The 16900-nt window shown below is 57.2% G+C and overlaps 2 protein-coding genes across 3 annotated transcripts in view; one reads left to right on the top strand and one right to left on the bottom strand.

Annotated features, from left to right (window-relative positions):
* The window catches only part of LOC137300050 (fucolectin-1-like), a 433112-nt gene that overhangs the window by 237427 nt on the left and 178785 nt on the right, over window positions 1-16900 (bottom strand). The window lies entirely within an intron of this gene.
* Window positions 1-16900, top strand: part of LOC137300004 (WD repeat-containing protein 97-like) — a 129526-nt gene that overhangs the window by 88078 nt on the left and 24548 nt on the right. The window lies entirely within an intron of this gene.

Genomic DNA, 16900 nt, shown 5'->3' with positions numbered 1-16900 from the left:
TCGTAGATACCCTGTGACCCCGGCTCAGGACACCGTTAGTATCACATCGTAGATACCCGGTGACCCCGGCTCAGGGCACCGTTAGTCTCACATCGTAGATACCCTGTGACCCCGGCTCAGGGCACCGTTAGTGTCACATCGTAGATACCCTGTGACCCCGGCTCAGGACACCGTTAGTGTCACATCGTAGATACCCTGTGACCCCGGCTCAGGGCACCGTTAGCGTCACATCGTAGATACCCTGTGACCCCGGCTCAGGACACCGTTAGCGTCACATCGTAGATACCCGGTGACCCCGGCTCAGGGCACCGTTAGTGTCACATCGTAGATACCCGGTGACCCCGGCTCAGGACACCGTTAGTATCACATCGTAGATACCCTGTGACCCCGGCTCAGGACACCTTTAGTATCACATCGTAGATACCCTGTGACCCCGGCTCAGGGCACCGTTAGTATCACATCATAGATACCCGGTGACCCCGGCTCAGGACACCGTTAGTGTCACATCGTAGATACCCGGTGACCCCGGCTCAGGGCACCGTTAGTCTCACATCGTAGATACCCGGTGACCCCGGCTCAGGGCACCGTTAGTGTCACATCGTAGATACCCTGTGACCCCGGCTCAGGACACCGTTAGTGTCACATCGTAGATACCCTGTGACCTTGGCTCAGGACACCGTTAGTATCACATCGTAGATACCCGGTGACCCCGGCTCAGGACACCGTTAGTGTCACATCGTAGATACCCGGTGACCCCGGCTCAGGGCACCGTTAGTGTCACATCGTAGATACCCGGTGACCCCGGCTCAGGACACCGTTAGTGTCACATCGTAGATACCCTGTGACCCCGGCTCAGGACACCGTTAGAATCACATCGTAGATACCCCGTGACCCCGGCTCAGGACACCGTTAGTGTCACATCGTAGATACCCTGTGACCCCGGCTCAGGACACCGTTAGTGTCACATCGTAGATACCCGGTGACCCCGGCTCAGGACACCGTTAGTATCACATCGTAGATACCCAGTGACCCCGGCTCAGGACACCGTTCGTATCACATCGTAGATACCCTGTGACCCCGGCTCAGGACACCGTTAGTATCACATCGTAGATACCCGGTGACCCCGGCTCAGGACACCGTTAGTATCACATCGTAGATACCCAGTGACCCCGGCTCAGGACACCGTTGGTATCACATCGTAGATACCCGGTGACCCCGGCTCAGGACACCGTTGGTGTCACATCGTAGATACCTGGTGACCCCGGCTCAGGACACCGTTAGTATCACATCGTAGATACCCAGTGACCCCGGCTCAGGACACCGTTAGTGTCACATCGTAGATACCCTGTGACCCCGGCTCAGGGCACCGTTAGTGTCACATCGTAGATACCTGGTGACCCCGGCTCAGGACACCGTTAGTGTCACATCGTAGATACCCAGTGACCCCGGCTCAGGGCACCGTTAGTATCACATCGTAGATACCCGGTGACCCCGGTTCAGGGCACCGTTAGTGTCACATCGTAGATACCCGGTCACCCCGGCTCAGGGCACCGTTAATGTCACATCGTAGATACCCAGTGACCCCGGCTCAGGGCACCGTTAGTGTCACATCGTAGATACCCAGTGACCCCGGCTCAGGGCACCGTTAGTCTCACATCGTAGATACCCTGTGACCCCGGCTCAGGACACCGTTAGTATCACATCGTAGATACCCTGTGACCCCGGCTCAGGACACCGTTAGTATCACATCGTAGATACCAGGTGACCCCGGCTCAGGACACCGTTAGTGTCACATCGTAGATACCCGGTGACCCCGGCTCAGGACACCGTTAGTGTCACATCGTAGATACCCTGTGACCTCGGCTCAGGGCACCGTTAGTGTCACATCGTAGATACCCTGTGACCCCGGCTCAGGGCACCGTTAGTATCACATCGTAGATACCCGGTGACCCCGGCTCAGGGCACCGTTAGTATCACATCGTAGATACCTGGTGACCCCGGCTCAGGGCACCGTTAGTGTCACATCGTAGATACCCTGTGACCCCGGCTCAGGACACCGTTAGTATCACATCGTAGATATCCTGTGACCCCGGCTCAGGACACCGTTAGTGTCACATCGTAGATACCCTGTGACCCCGGCTCAGGACACCGTTCGTGTCACATCGTAGATTCCCAGTGACCCCGGCTCAGGGCACCGTTAGTCTCACATCGTAGATACCCTGTGACCCCGGCTCAGGACACCGTTAGTGTCACATCGTAGATTCCCAGTGACCCCGGCTCAGGACACCGTTAGTCTCACATCGTAGATACCCTGTGACCCCGGCTCAGGACACCGTTAGTGTCACATCGTAGATACCCAGTGACCCCGGCTCAGGGCACCGTTAGTCTCACATCGTAGATACCCTGTGACCCCGGCTCAGGACACCGTTTGTATCACATCGTAGATACCCTGTGACCCCGGCTCAGGACACCGTTAGTATCACATCGTAGATACCAGGTGACCCCGGCTCAGGACACCGTTAGTGTCACATCGTAGATACCCGGTGACCCCGGCTCAGGACACCGTTAGTGTCACATCGTAGATACCCTGTGACCTCGGCTCAGGGCACCGTTAGTGTCACATCGTAGATACCCTGTGACCCCGGCTCAGGGCACCGTTAGTATCACATCGTAGATACCCGGTGACTCCGGCTCAGGACACCGTTAGTGTCACATCGTAGATACCCTGTGACCCCGGCTCAGGACACCGTTAGTGTCACATCGTAGATACCCTGTGACCCCGGCTCAGGGCACCGTTAGTATCACATCGTAGATACCTGGTGACCCCGGCTCAGGGCACCGTTAGTGTCACATCGTAGATACCCTGTGACCACGGCTCAGGACACCGTTAGTATCACATCGTAGATATCCTGTGACCCCGGCTCAGGACACCGTTAGTGTCACATCGTAGATACCCTGTGACCCCGGCTCAGGACACCGTTAGTGTCACATCGTAGATTCCCAGTGACCCCGGCTCAGGGCACCGTTAGTCTCACATCGTAGATACCCTGTGACCCCGGCTCAGGACACCGTTAGTATCACATCGTAGATACCCGGTGACCCCGGCTCAGGGCACCGTTAGTCTCACATCGTAGATACCCTGTGACCCCGGCTCAGGGCACCGTTAGTGTCACATCGTAGATACCCAGTGACCCCGGCTCAGGACACCGTTAGTATCACATCGTAGATACCCTGTGACCCCGGCTCAGGACACCGTTAGTGTCACATTGTAGATACCCGGTGACCCCGGCTCAGGGCACCGTTAGTATCACATCGTAGATTCCCAGTGACCCCGGCTCAGGGCACCGTTAGTATCACATCGTAGATACCCTGTGACCCCGGCTCAGGACACCGTTAGTATCACATCGCAGATACCCGGTGACCCCGGCTCAGGACACCGTTAGTGTCACATCGTAGATACCCTGTGACCCCGGCTCAGGGCACCGTTAGTATCACATCGTAGATACCCGGTGACCCCGGCTCAGGACACCGTTAGTATGACATCGTAGAAACCCTGTGACCCCGGCTCAGGACACCGTTAGTATCACATCGAAGATACCCAGTGACCCCGGCTCAGGGCACCGTTAGTGTCACATCGTAGATACCCGGTGACCCCGGCTCAGGGCACCGTTAGTGTCACATCGTAGATACCCTGTGACCCCGGCTCAGGACACCGTTAGTATCACATCGTAGATACCCGGTGACCCCGGCTCAGGACACCGTTAGTATCACATCGTAGATACCCGGTGACCCCGGCTCAGGGCACCGTTCGTATCACATCGTAGATACCCGGTGACCCCGGCTCAGGACACCGTTAGTGTCACATCGTAGATACCCTGTGACCCCGGCTCAGGACACCGTTAGTATCACATCGTAGATACGCTGTGAGCCCGGCTCAGGGCACCGTTAGTGTCACATCGTAGATAACCTGTGACCCCGGCTCAGGGCACCGTTAGTGTCACATCGTAGATACCCTGTGACCCCGGCTCAGGACACCGTTAGTATCACATCGTAGATACCCTGTGACCCCGGCTCAGGACACCGTTAGTGTCACATCGTAGATACCCGGTGACCCCGGCTCAGGGCACCGTTAGTATCACATCGTAGATTCCCAGTGACCCCGGATCAGGGCACCGTTAGTATCACATCGTAGATACCCGGTGACCCCGGCTCAGGACACCGTTAGTATCACATCGTAGATACCCTGTGACCCCGGCTCAGGGCACCGTTAGTATCACATCGTAGATACCCGGTGACCCCGGCTCAGGACACCGTTAGTATCACATCGTAGATACCCGGTGACCCCGGCTCAGGACACCGTTAGTATCACATCGTAGATACCCGGTGACCCCGGCTCAGGACACCGTTAGTATCACATCGTAGATACCCGGTGACCCCGGCTCAGGGCACCGTTAGTATCACATCGTAGATACCCTGTGACCCCGGCTCAGGACACCGTTAGTATCACATCGTAGATACCCGGTGACCCCGGCTCAGGACACCGTTAGTGTCACATCGTAGATACCCTGTGACCCCGGCTCAGGGCACCGTTAGTATCACATCGTAGATACCCGGTGACCCCGGCTCAGGACACCGTTAGTATCACATCGTAGATACCCTGTGACCCCGGCTCAGGACACCGTTAGTATCACATCGTAGATACCCAGTGACCCCGGCTCAGGGCACCGTTAGTGTCACATCGTAGATACCCGGTGACCCCGGCTCAGGGCACCGTTAGTGTCACATCGTAGATACCCTGTGACCCCGGCTCAGGACACCGTTCGCATCACATCGTAGATACCCGGTGACCCCGGCTCAGGACACCGTTAGTATCACATTGTAGATACCCGGTGACCCCGGCTCAGGGCACCGTTAGTATCACATCGTAGATACCCGGTGACCCCGGCTCAGGACACCGTTAGTGTCACATCGTAGATACCCTGTGACCCTGGCTCAGGACACCGTTAGTATCACATCGCAGATACGCTGTGAGCCCGGCTCAGGACACCGTTAGTGTCACATCGTAGATACCCGGTGACCCCGGCTCAGGACACCGTTAGTGTCACATCGTCGATACCCGGTGACCCCGGCTCAGGGCACCGTTAGTGTCACATCGTAGATACTCAGTGACACTGGCTCAGGACACCGTTAGTGTCACATCGTAGATACCCGGTGACCCCGGCTCAGGACACCGTTAGTGTCACATCGTAGATACCCTGTGACCCCGGCTCAGGACACCGTTAGTGTCACATCGTAGATACCCTGTGACCCCGGCTCAGGGCACCGTTAGTGTCACATCGTAGATACCCTGTGACCCCGGCTCAGGGCACCGTTAGCGTCACATCGTAGATACCCTGTGACCCCGGCTCAGGACACCGTTAGCGTCACATCGTAGATACCCGGTGACCCCGGCTCAGGGCACCGTTAGTGTCACATCGTAGATACCCGGTGACCCCGGCTCAGGACACCGTTAGTATCACATCGTAGATACCCTGTGACCCCGGCTCAGGACACCTTTAGTATCACATCGTAGATACCCTGTGACCCCGGCTCAGGGCACCGTTAGTATCACATCATAGATACCCGGTGACCCCGGCTCAGGACACCGTTAGTGTCACATCGTAGATACCCGGTGACCCCGGCTCAGGGCACCGTTAGTCTCACATCGTAGATACCCGGTGACCCCGGCTCAGGGCACCGTTAGTGTCACATCGTAGATACCCTGTGACCCCGGCTCAGGACACCGTTAGTGTCACATCGTAGATACCCTGTGACCCCGGCTCAGGACACCGTTAGTATCACATCGTAGATACCCGGTGACCCCGGCTCAGGACACCGTTAGTGTCACATCGTAGATACCCTGTGACCCCGGCTCAGGGCACCGTTAGTATCACATCGTAGATACCCGGTGACCCCGGCTCAGGACACCGTTAGTATGACATCGTAGAAACCCTGTGACCCCGGCTCAGGACACCGTTAGTATCACATCGAAGATACCCAGTGACCCCGGCTCAGGGCACCGTTAGTGTCACATCGTAGATACCCGGTGACCCCGGCTCAGGGCACCGTTAGTGTCACATCGTAGATACCCTGTGACCCCGGCTCAGGACACCGTTAGTATCACATCGTAGATACCCGGTGACCCCGGCTCAGGACACCGTTAGTATCACATCGTAGATACCCGGTGACCCCGGCTCAGGGCACCGTTCGTATCACATCGTAGATACCCGGTGACCCCGGCTCAGGACACCGTTAGTGTCACATCGTAGATACCCTGTGACCCCGGCTCAGGACACCGTTAGTATCACATCGTAGATACGCTGTGAGCCCGGCTCAGGGCACCGTTAGTGTCACATCGTAGATAACCTGTGACCCCGGCTCAGGGCACCGTTAGTGTCACATCGTAGATACCCTGTGACCCCGGCTCAGGACACCGTTAGTATCACATCGTAGATACCCTGTGACCCCGGCTCAGGACACCGTGAGTGTCACATCGTAGATACCCGGTGACCCCGGCTCAGGGCACCGTTAGTATCACATCGTAGATTCCCAGTGACCCCGGCTCAGGGCACCGTTAGTATCACATCGTAGATACCCGGTGACCCCGGCTCAGGACACCGTTAGTATCACATCGTAGATACCCTGTGACCCCGGCTCAGGGCACCGTTAGTATCACATCGTAGATACCCGGTGACCCCGGCTCAGGACACCGTTCGTATCACATCGTAGATACCCGGTGACCCCGGCTCAGGACACCGTTAGTATCACATCGTAGATACCCGGTGACCCCGGCTCAGGACACCGTTAGTATCACATCGTAGATACCCGGTGACCCCGGCTCAGGGCACCGTTAGTATCACATCGTAGATACCCTGTGACCCCGGCTCAGGACACCGTTAGTATCACATCGTAGATACCCGGTGACCCCGGCTCAGGACACCGTTAGTGTCACATCGTAGATACCCTGTGACCCCGGCTCAGGGCACCGTTTGTATCACATCGTAGATACCCGGTGACCCCGGCTCAGGACACCGTTAGTATCACATCGTAGATACCCTGTGACCCCGGCTCAGGACACCGTTAGTATCACATCGTAGATACCCAGTGACCCCGGCTCAGGGCACCGTTAGTGTCACATCGTAGATACCCGGTGACCCCGGCTCAGGGCACCGTTAGTGTCACATCGTAGATACCCTGTGACCCCGGCTCAGGACACCGTTCGCATCACATCGTAGATACCCGGTGACCCCGGCTCAGGACACCGTTAGTATCACATCGTAGATACCCGGTGACCCCGGCTCAGGGCACCGTTAGTATCACATCGTAGATACCCGGTGACCCCGGCTCAGGACACCGTTAGTGTCACATCGTAGATACCCTGTGACCCCGGCTCAGGACACCGTTAGTATCACATCGTAGATACGCTGTGAGCCCGGCTCAGGACACCGTTCGTGTCACATCGTAGATACCCGGTGACCCCGGCTCAGGACACCGTTAGTGTCACATCGTAGATACCCGGTGACCCCGGCTCAGGGCACCGTTAGTGTCACATCGTAGATACTCAGTGACCCTGGCTCAGGACACCGTTAGTGTCACATCGTAGATACCCGGTGACCCCGGCTCAGGACACCGTTAGTGTCACATCGTAGATACCCTGTGACCCCGGCTCAGGACACCGTTAGTGTCACATCGTAGATACCCTGTGACCCCGGCTCAGGGCACCGTTAGTGTCACATCGTAGATACCCTGTGACCCCGGCTCAGGGCACCGTTAGCGTCACATCGTAGATACCCTGTGACCCCGGCTCAGGACACCGTTAGCGTCACATCGTAGATACCCGGTGACCCCGGCTCAGGGCACCGTTAGTGTCACATCGTAGATACCCGGTGACCCCGGCTCAGGACACCGTTAGTATCACATCGTAGATACCCTGTGACCCCGGCTCAGGACACCTTTAGTATCACATCGTAGATACCCTGTGACCCCGGCTCAGGGCACCGTTAGTATCACAACATAGATACCCGGTGACCCCGGCTCAGGACACCGTTAGTGTCACATCGTAGATACCCGGTGACCCCGGCTCAGGGCACCGTTAGTCTCACATCGTAGATACCCGGTGACCCCGGCTCAGGGCACCGTTAGTGTCACATCGTAGATACCCTGTGACCCCGGCTCAGGACACCGTTAGTGTCACATCGTAGATACCCTGTGACCCCGGCTCAGGACACCGTTAGTATCACATCGTAGATACCCGGTGACCCCGGCTCAGGACACCGTTAGTGTCACATCGTAGATACCCGGTGACCCCGGCTCAGGGCACCGTTAGTGTCACATCGTAGATACCCGGTGACCCTGGCTCAGGACACCGTTAGTGTCACATCGTAGATACCCTGTGACCCCGGCTCAGGACACCGTTAGAATCACATCGTAGATACCCCGTGACCCCGGCTCAGGACACCGTTAGTGTCACATCGTAGATACCCTGTGACCCCGGCTCAGGACACCGTTAGTGTCACATCGTAGATACCCGGTGACCCCGGCTCAGGACACCGTTAGTATCACATCGTAGATACCCAGTGACCCCGGCTCAGGACACCGTTCGTATCACATCGTAGATACCCTGTGACCCCGGCTCAGGACACCGTTAGTATCACATCGTAGATACCCGGTGACCCCGGCTCAGGACACCGTTAGTATCACATCGTAGATACCCAGTGACCCCGGCTCAGGACACCGTTGGTATCACATCGTAGATACCCGGTGACCCCGGCTCAGGACACCGTTGGTGTCACATCGTAGATACCTGGTGACCCCGGCTCAGGACACCGTTAGTATCACATCGTAGATACCCAGTGACCCCGGCTCAGGACACCGTTAGTGTCACATCGTAGATACCCTGTGACCCCGGCTCAGGGCACCGTTAGTGTCACATCGTAGATACCTGGTGACCCCGGCTCAGGACACCGTTAGTGTCACATCGTAGATACCCAGTGACCCCGGCTCAGGGCACCGTTAGTATCACATCGTAGATACCCGGTGACCCCGGCTCAGGGCACCGTTAGTGTCACATCGTAGATACCCGGTCACCCCGGCTCAGGGCACCGTTAATGTCACATCGTAGATACCCAGTGACCCCGGCTCAGGGCACCGTTAGTGTCACATCGTAGATACCCGGTGACCCCGGCTCAGGGCACCGTTGGTGTCACATCGTAGATACCCGGTGACCCCGGCTCAGGACACCGTTGGTGTCACATCGTAGATACCCGGTGACCCCGGCTCAGGACACCGTTAGTGTCACATCGTAGACACCCTGTGACCCCGGCTCAGGACACCGTTAATGTCACATCGTAGATACCCTGTGACCCCGGCTAAGGGCACCGTTAGTGTCACATCGTAGATACCCTGTGACCCCGGCTCAGGACACCGTTAGTGTCACATCGTAGATACCCTGTGACCCCGGCTCAGGACACCGTTAATGTCACATCGTAGATACCCTGTGACCCCGGCTCAGGGCACCGTTCGTATCACATCGTAGATACCCGGTGACCCCGGCTCAGGACACCGTTAGTGTCACATCGTAGATACCCGGTGACCCCGGCTCAGGACACCGTTAGTGTCACATCGTAGATACCCTGTGACCCCGGCTCAGGACACCGTTAGTATCACATCGTAGATACCCTGTGACCCCGGCTCAGGACACCGTTAGTATCACATCGTAGATACCCTGTGACCCCGGCTCAGGGCACCGTTAGTATCACATCGTAGATACCCTGTGACCCCGGCTCAGGACACCGTTAGTTTCACATCGTAGATACCCTGTGACCCCGGCTCAGGACACCGTTAGTGTCACATCGTAGATACCCGGTGACCCCGGCTCAGGGCACCGTTAGTGTGACATCGTAGATACCCTGTGACCCCGGCTCAGGACACCGTTCGGATCACATCGTAGATAACCTGTGACCCCGGCTCAGGACACCGTTAGTATCACATCGTAGATACCCAGTGACCCCGGCTCAGGACACCGTTAGTATCACATCGTAGATACCCAGTGACCCCGGCTCAGGACACCGTTAGTGTCACATCGTAGATACCCGGTGACCCCGGCTCAGGACACCGATAGTGTCACATCGTAGATACCCGGTGACCCCGGCTCAGGACACCGTTAGTATCACATCGTAGATACCCAGTGACCCCGGCTCAGGACACCATTAGTATCACATCGTAGATACCCAGTGACCCCGGCTCAGGGCACCGTTAGTGTCACATCGTAGATACCCGGTGACCCCGGCTCAGGACACCGTGATTATCACATCGTAGATACCCGTTGACCCCGGCTCAGGACACCGTTAGTATCACATCGTAGATACCCTGTGACCCCGGCTCAGGACACCGTTAGTATCACATCGTAGATACCCTGTGACCCCGGCTCAGGACACCGTTAGTATCACATCGTAGATACCCGGTGACCCCGGCTCAGGACACCGTTAGTATCACATCGTAGATACCCTGTGACCCCGGCTCAGGACACCGTTAGTGTCACATCGTAGATACCCGGTGACCCCGGCTCAGGGCACCGTTAGTATCACATCGTAGATACCCGGTGACCCCGGCTCAGGGCACCGTTAGCGTCACATCGTAGATACCCTGTGACCCCGGCTCAGGACACCGTTAGCGTCACATCGTAGATACCCGGTGACCCCGGCTCAGGGCACCGTTAGTATCACATCGTAGATACCCTGTGACCCCGGCTCAGGACACCGTTAGTATCACATCGTAGATACCAGGTGACCCCGGCTCAGGACACCGTTAGTGTCACATCGTAGATACCCGGTGACCCCGGCTCAGGACACCGTTAGTGTCACATCGTAGATACCCTGTGACCTCGGCTCAGGGCACCGTTAGTGTCACATCGTAGATACCCTGTGACCCCGGCTCAGGGCACCGTTAGTATCACATCGTAGATACCCGGTGACTCCGGCTCAGGACACCGTTAGTGTCACATCGTAGATACCCTGTGACCCCGGCTCAGGACACCGTTAGTGTCACATCGTAGATACCCTGTGACCCCGGCTCAGGGCACCGTTAGTATCACATCGTAGATACCTGGTGACCCCGGCTCAGGGCACCGTTAGTGTCACATCGTAGATACCCTGTGACCCCGGCTCAGGACACCGTTAGTGTCACATCGTAGATACCCTGTGACCCCGGCTCAGGACACCGTTAGTGTCACATCGTAGATTCCCAGTGACCCCGGCTCAGGGCACCGTTAGTCTCACATCGTAGATACCCTGTGACCCCGGCTCAGGACACCGTTAGTATCACATCGTAGATACCCGGTGACCCCGGCTCAGGGCACCGTTAGTCTCACATCGTAGATACCCTGTGACCCCGGCTCAGGGCACCGTTAGTGTCACATCGTAGATACCCAGTGACCCCGGCTCAGGACACCGTTAGTATCACATCGTAGATACCCTGTGACCCCGGCTCAGGACACCGTTAGTGTCACATTGTAGATACCCGGTGACCCCGGCTCAGGGCACCGTTAGTATCACATCGTAGATTCCCAGTGACCCCGGCTCAGGGCACCGTTAGTATCACATCGTAGATACCCTGTGACCCCGGCTCAGGACACCGTTAGTATCACATCGCAGATACCCGGTGACCCCGGCTCAGGACACCGTTAGTGTCACATCGTAGATACCCTGTGACCCCGGCTCAGGGCACCGTTAGTATCACATCGTAGATACCCGGTGACCCCGGCTCAGGACACCGTTAGTATGACATCGTAGAAACCCTGTGACCCCGGCTCAGGACACCGTTAGTATCACATCGAAGATACCCAGTGACCCCGGCTCAGGGCACCGTTAGTGTCACATCGTAGATACCCGGTGACCCCGGCTCAGGGCACCGTTAGTGTCACATCGTAGATACCCTGTGACCCCGGCTCAGGACACCGTTAGTATCACATCGTAGATACCCGGTGACCCCGGCTCAGGACACCGTTAGTATCACATCGTAGATACCCGGTGACCCCGGCTCAGGGCACCGTTCGTATCACATCGTAGATACCCGGTGACCCCGGCTCAGGACACCGTTAGTGTCACATCGTAGATACCCTGTGACCCCGGCTCAGGACACCGTTAGTATCACATCGTAGATACGCTGTGAGCCCGGCTCAGGGCACCGTTAGTGTCACATCGTAGATAACCTGTGACCCCGGCTCAGGGCACCGTTAGTGTCACATCGTAGATACCCTGTGACCCCGGCTCAGGACACCGTTAGTATCACATCGTAGATACCCTGTGACCCCGGCTCAGGACACCGTTAGTGTCACATCGTAGATACCCGGTGACCCCGGCTCAGGGCACCGTTAGTATCACATCGTAGATTCCCAGTGACCCCGGATCAGGGCACCGTTAGTATCACATCGTAGATACCCGGTGACCCCGGCTCAGGACACCGTTAGTATCACATCGTAGATACCCTGTGACCCCGGCTCAGGGCACCGTTAGTATCACATCGTAGATACCCGGTGACCCCGGCTCAGGACACCGTTAGTATCACATCGTAGATACCCGGTGACCCCGGCTCAGGACACCGTTAGTATCACATCGTAGATACCCGGTGACCCCGGCTCAGGACACCGTTAGTATCACATCGTAGATACCCGGTGACCCCGGCTCAGGGCACCGTTAGTATCACATCGTAGATACCCTGTGACCCCGGCTCAGGACACCGTTAGTATCACATCGTAGATACCCGGTGACCCCGGCTCAGGACACCGTTAGTGTCACATCGTAGATACCCTGTGACCCCGGCTCAGGGCACCGTTAGTATCACATCGTAGATACCCGGTGACCCCGGCTCAGGACACCGTTAGTATCACATCGTAGATACCCTGTGACCCCGGCTCAGGACACCGTTAGTATCACATCGTAGATACCCAGTGACCCCGGCTCAGGGCACCGTTAGTGTCACATCGTAGATACCCGGTGACCCCGGCTCAGGGCACCGTTAGTGTCACATCGTAGATACCCTGTGACCCCGGCTCAGGACACCGTTCGCATCACATCGTAGATACCCGGTGACCCCGGCTCAGGACACCGTTAGTATCACATCGTAGATACCCGGTGACCCCGGCTCAGGGCACCGTTAGTATCACATCGTAGATACCCGGTGACCCCGGCTCAGGACACCGTTAGTGTCACATCGTAGATACCCTGTGACCCCGGCTCAGGACACCGTTAGTATCACATCGCAGATACGCTGTGAGCCCGGCTCAGGACACCGTTAGTGTCACATCGTAGATACCCGGTGACCCCGGCTCAGGACACCGTTAGTGTCACATCGTCGATACCCGGTGACCCCGGCTCAGGGCACCGTTAGTGTCACATCGTAGATACTCAGTGACCCTGGCTCAGGACACCGTTAGTGTCACATCGTAGATACCCGGTGACCCCGGCTCAGGACACCGTTAGTGTCACATCGTAGATACCCTGTGACCCCGGCTCAGGACACCGTTAGTGTCACATCGTAGATACCCTGTGACCCCGGCTCAGGGCACCGTTAGTGTCACATCGTAGATACCCTGTGACCCCGGCTCAGGGCACCGTTAGCGTCACATCGTAGATACCCTGTGACCCCGGCTCAGGACACCGTTAGCGTCACATCGTAGATACCCGGTGACCCCGGCTCAGGGCACCGTTAGTGTCACATCGTAGATACCCGGTGACCCCGGCTCAGGACACCGTTAGTATCACATCGTAGATACCCTGTGACCCCGGCTCAGGACACCTTTAGTATCACATCGTAGATACCCTGTGACCCCGGCTCAGGGCACCGTTAGTATCACATCATAGATACCCGGTGACCCCGGCTCAGGACACCGTTAGTGTCACATCGTAGATACCCGGTGACCCCGGCTCAGGGCACCGTTAGTCTCACATCGTAGATACCCGGTGACCCCGGCTCAGGGCACCGTTAGTGTCACATCGTAGATACCCTGTGACCCCGGCTCAGGACACCGTTAGTGTCACATCGTAGATACCCTGTGACCCCGGCTCAGGACACCGTTAGTATCACATCGTAGATACCCGGTGACCCCGGCTCAGGACACCGTTAGTGTCACATCGTAGATACCCTGTGACCCCGGCTCAGGGCACCGTTAGTATCACATCGTAGATACCCGGTGACCCCGGCTCAGGACACCGTTAGTATGACATCGTAGAAACCCTGTGACCCCGGCTCAGGACACCGTTAGTATCACATCGAAGATACCCAGTGACCCCGGCTCAGGGCACCGTTAGTGTCACATCGTAGATACCCGGTGACCCCGGCTCAGGGCACCGTTAGTGTCACATCGTAGATACCCTGTGACCCCGGCTCAGGACACCGTTAGTATCACATCGTAGATACCCGGTGACCCCGGCTCAGGACACCGTTAGTATCACATCGTAGATACCCGGTGACCCCGGCTCAGGGCACCGTTCGTATCACATCGTAGATACCCGGTGACCCCGGCTCAGGACACCGTTAGTGTCACATCGTAGATACCCTGTGACCCCGGCTCAGGACACCGTTAGTATCACATCGTAGATACGCTGTGAGCCCGGCTCAGGGCACCGTTAGTGTCACATCGTAGATAACCTGTGACCCCGGCTCAGGGCACCGTTAGTGTCACATCGTAGATACCCTGTGACCCCGGCTCAGGACACCGTTAGTATCACATCGTAGATACCCTGTGACCCCGGCTCAGGACACCGTGAGTGTCACATCGTAGATACCCGGTGACCCCGGCTCAGGGCACCGTTAGTATCACATCGTAGATTCCCAGTGACCCCGGCTCAGGGCACCGTTAGTATCACATCGTAGATACCCGGTGACCCCGGCTCAGGACACCGTTAGTATCACATCGTAGATACCCTGTGACCCCGGCTCAGGGCACCGTTAGTATCACATCGTAGATACCCGGTGACCCCGGCTCAGGACACCGTTCGTATCACATCGTAGATACCCGGTGACCCCGGCTCAGGACACCGTTAGTATCACATCGTAGATACCCGGTGACCCCGGCTCAGGACACCGTTAGTATCACATCGTAGATACCCGGTGACCCCGGCTCAGGGCACCGTTAGTATCACATCGTAGATACCCTGTGACCCCGGCTCAGGACACCGTTAGTATCACATCGTAGATACCCGGTGACCCCGGCTCAGGACACCGTTAGTGTCACATCGTAGATACCCTGTGACCCCGGCTCAGGGCACCGTTTGTATCACATCGTAGATACCCGGTGACCCCGGCTCAGGACACCGTTAGTATCACATCGTAGATACCCTGTGACCCCGGCTCAGGACACCGTTAGTATCACATCGTAGATACCCAGTGACCCCGGCTCAGGGCACCGTTAGTGTCACATCGTAGATACCCGGTGACCCCGGCTCAGGGCACCGTTAGTGTCACATCGTAGATACCCTGTGACCCCGGCTCAGGACACCGTTCGCATCACATCGTAGATACCCGGTGACCCCGGCTCAGGACACCGTTAGTATCACATCGTAGATACCCGGTGACCCCGGCTCAGGGCACCGTTAGTATCACATCGTAGATACCCGGTGACCCCGGCTCAGGACACCGTTAGTGTCACATCGTAGATACCCTGTGACCCCGGCTCAGGACACCGTTAGTATCACATCGTAGATACGCTGTGAGCCCGGCTCAGGACACCGTTAGTGTCACATCGTAGATACCCGGTGACCCCGGCTCAGGACACCGTTAGTGTCACATCGTAGATACCCGGTGACCCCGGCTCAGGGCACCGTTAGTGTCACATCGTAGATACTCAGTGACCCTGGCTCAGGACACCGTTAGTGTCACATCGTAGATACCCGGTGACCCCGGCTCAGGACACCGTTAGTGTCACATCGTAGATACCCTGTGACCCCGGCTCAGGACACCGTTAGTGTCACATCGTAGATACCCTGTGACCCCGGCTCAGGGCACCGTTAGTGTCACATCGTAGATACCCTGTGACCCCGGCTCAGGGCACCGTTAGCGTCACATCGTAGATACCCTGTGACCCCGGCTCAGGACACCGTTAGCGTCACATCGTAGATACCCGGTGACCCCGGCTCAGGGCACCGTTAGTGTCACATCGTAGATACCCGGTGACCCCGGCTCAGGACACCGTTAGTATCACATCGTAGATACCCTGTGACCCCGGCTCAGGACACCTTTAGTATCACATCGTAGATACCCTGTGACCCCGGCTCAGGGCACCGTTAGTATCACAACATAGATACCCGGTGACCCCGGCTCAGGACACCGTTAGTGTCACATCGTAGATACCCGGTGACCCCGGCTCAGGGCACCGTTAGTCTCACATCGTAGATACCCGGTGACCCCGGCTCAGGGCACCGTTAGTGTCACATCGTAGATACCCTGTGACCCCGGCTCAGGACACCGTTAGTGTCACATCGTAGATACCCTGTGACCCCGGCTCAGGACACCGTTAGTATCACATCGTAGATACCCGGTGACCCCGGCTCAGGACACCGTTAGTGTCACATCGTAGATACCCGGTGACCCCGGCTCAGGGCACCGTTAGTGTCACATCGTAGATACCCGGTGACCCTGGCTCAGGACACCGTTAGTGTCACATCGTAGATACCCTGTGACCCCGGCTCAGGACACCGTTAGAATCACATCGTAGATACCCCGTGACCCCGGCTCAGGACACCGTTAGTGTCACATCGTAGATACCCTGTGACCCCGGCTCAGGACACCGTTAGTGTCACATCGTAGATACCCGGTGACCCCGGCTCAGGACACCGTTAGTATCACATCGTAGATACCCAGTGAC

This window comes from Heptranchias perlo, chromosome 2 (genome assembly GCF_035084215.1).
Source record: "Heptranchias perlo isolate sHepPer1 chromosome 2, sHepPer1.hap1, whole genome shotgun sequence".
NCBI lineage: Eukaryota > Metazoa > Chordata > Chondrichthyes > Hexanchiformes > Hexanchidae > Heptranchias > Heptranchias perlo.
This window is presented reverse-complemented; position numbering and strand designations above follow the sequence as displayed.